Source organism: Chiloscyllium plagiosum, chromosome 14 (genome assembly GCF_004010195.1).
Source record: "Chiloscyllium plagiosum isolate BGI_BamShark_2017 chromosome 14, ASM401019v2, whole genome shotgun sequence".
In the NCBI taxonomy this organism is placed as follows: domain Eukaryota; kingdom Metazoa; phylum Chordata; class Chondrichthyes; order Orectolobiformes; family Hemiscylliidae; genus Chiloscyllium; species Chiloscyllium plagiosum.
This window is the reverse complement of record NC_057723.1, coordinates 77873798-77876695: the sequence shown is the minus strand read 5'-3', so window position 1 is coordinate 77876695 and position 2898 is coordinate 77873798. Positions and strand designations below refer to the sequence as shown.

The 2898-nt window shown below is 36.8% G+C and overlaps 1 long non-coding RNA gene across 1 annotated transcript in view; it reads right to left on the bottom strand.

Annotated features, from left to right (window-relative positions):
- LOC122556954 overlaps positions 1–1275 on the bottom strand; it is a 10297-nt gene extending 9022 nt beyond the window's left edge. The window contains exon 1 of the long non-coding RNA XR_006313724.1: positions 1044–1275. This is a non-coding gene — a long non-coding RNA (uncharacterized LOC122556954). The remainder of the gene's footprint in view (positions 1–1043) is intronic.
- Positions 1276–2898: the final 1623 nt, after the last annotated feature.

Sequence of the window (2898 nt, the reverse complement as noted above, 5' to 3'; positions counted from 1 at the left end):
GTGCAGAGAAGGTTTACGAGGATGTTGCCTGGTACGGAAAGTGCCAGCTATGTAAAAAGGTTGACTAGTTAGGATTATTTTCATTAGAAAAGAGGAGATTGAGGGGGGACCTGATTGAGGTCTACAAAATCATCAAGGGTACAGGCAGGATAGATGGAGATAAACTTTTTTCCCAGGGTGAGGGATTCAATAATGAGAGGTCACGCTTTCAAGGTGAGAGGTGAAAAGTTTAAGGGTGATATACGTGGCAAGTACTTTACACAGGTGGTAGGTGCCTGGAATGCGTTGCTAGCAGAGGTAGTAGAGGCAGGTACGGTAGATTCATTTAAGATGCGTCTGGACAGATGCACGAGTAGGTGGGCAGCAGAGGGATACAGATGCTTAGGAATTGGGCGACAAGTTTTGGATCAGCTCAGGTTTGGAGGGCTTGAAGGGCCTGTTCCTGGGGCTGTAAATTTTCTTTGTTCTATACTAATGACCATTCAGTTTCTCCAAGAAACTAGAGAATACCAGTGGGTTGGCTTGGCCATAAAATTGCAAATATTTCTCTGCATTTCATAACTTTAAGTCCACGTTTATCCCTTGCTAGTAAACCCCTTGTGACTCTAGATTCAAATTCAAACACGTATAAATTAATATAAAACATGTGGATAGAGCATAGTGTGAAACCTGGGATGCATATTCTGGTCATTATGAAGTGTTGATCCTTAGCAGAATAGGCACATAAAGACTCAAAAGAACAGACTTAGAACCAAATAACTATATTTCCACCAATTTAAATTTCATAATTAAGTTATTAAAAGAGATTAACCAAATAGTTTCTTCTCAACACAAGCCATAGTTTTATTTGAATATTAAAATATATTTAAATGATGTTGAGCACATTAAACTTGATGTTCGTTTTACTCTTTTGAGGAATACCTAAGTGAGGTTTGATGGCCAACAGATCTTTAGAGTGTTCTGAGACTTTGTAGGTTTTTACATTTAACAGTTTTGTAGCTTAATACAGGAAGTATTTTTCATTTTTGTTGGCATTTGAATACCTTTTTCAGGATGTTAATTTTTCTTCTTGTAGCAGTACATGTTTGTATGGAGCCTAAAACAGCAAAAAAAATAGAATGTTGACTTTAACTGGAGCCGCGATTATAATGTCACTTCTAACTGAAGAATCAAAATAAGACAAATTAATAATAAGAATTGTTTTGAAGCAGCAAAATCCCAGCACTTCATATTTAGGGTGATACTGCATGTCTGAGAAGGGAAGATGATCAGCAAGCACTGGTGCTGGATGCCTGAACTTGACATAATGCCAATAGTTATGTTCCTACACCAAGTAATATTGCCTGACAATATTGTGGAGAAATGGCTCTGGAGATTCTGGATTGGTGCAAATTCTAAAATCATGGAAAAGTGTATGGTAGCAAAATCATTACGAATGAAAATCAAAGTAAAATTTTCCATCAATTTTACTAACTGTACACCTTTTCGGGGTACTATAAGGATTACTTGTTGTAGCAGACACTGTTGCCCTCAAAAGTATTAAGCACATTTGTTTTCTCTTGACTTGGATTCAATCAGACATAATTTCAACCTTATTCAGCCTGATAAGAGGTTTTACATGAATTTTGTTTTGCTTGACGTGTCCAGGTGACCGCATCTCTTTCATTTTGCTGCCCCTCCAAACCCAGATTTTCCAGACCACTGTTTGTTATTCTCCCAGTAGCAGTACTGTAATGGTCAGATCATGATGAATTAGGGTCAATCTTAGAAAATCCCACAAGGCCCAGGTATTATAATTAATAATGTCATCTGGATGAATATTAGTTTATTACTTTTTTCTCTGGTGCTGTGAGGCTGTTTTCAATGACAAAAATTATTCTATGTCCAAATATGTGTCTGCTGCCCCATGAAATACTTGTAAAAATATATTTTATATATTACTGGATTACTACTTGGATCGTGAAAACAAGGCTTAATTAGCTTCAGTACGATTATCAAAGTACAGTTATGTAGGAATTTCATTGCCTAAACCTGCTAATACAAGAGGGATTTATATTATGACAGATAATTTAATGGTTCTCCCTCAACCTGCATCCTCTCCCCCATGACGATGCTCATACTAGTCAGGGTGACAACTTGACTGACACAGTTAAATGTGCTCTCAATTCAGAAGATGCTCCAGAGATTAGAACCAATCCCACTCCTTCCACTTGCTCAAACTCATTTCAATTGATAAAATGGATTAGTCAATGCAGTTTATAAAGGTAAGTGAGATTCCATTTCCACACAGCTCTCTCAGTGGAACAGTTTATTAACTTAGGCCAGGACTGAATGAACATAAACTGTCCGAGGGATTGTTTTCTCAAGGAATTAAAAAATAGCCAAATATTAAAACGTGACATTACTCATTTCGAAGGTTTATCCAGCTGTTAAAAGACATTTTCTTTGTGGGAGTTTTAGTGTTAATACCTGAAAATATGATTTGGAGATGCCGGTGTTGGACTGGGGTGTACAAAGTTAAAAATCACACAACACTAGGTTATAGTCCAACAGGTTTAATTGGAAGCACACTAGCTTTCGGAGCGTAGCTCCTTCATCAGGTGATAGTGGAGGGCTCAATCCTAACACACAGAATTTATAGCAAAAATTTACAGTGTGATGTAACTGAAATTATACATTGAAAAATTGATTGTCTGTTAAGTCTTTCATCTGTTTGAATACCATGATAGTTTCACTTCTTTTATGTGTAAATCACAAAACCTTTTTTTAAAAAGTTGCATTCTCAGGTTAGCTGTTAACAATGGTGATAGCTAGACAATATGTTGAAGGTGTTAGCCCCCTGTGTTCTCTGCCTATGCCATGATGTTTAGATTGATTCTAATCTAAAAAGTGAGATAA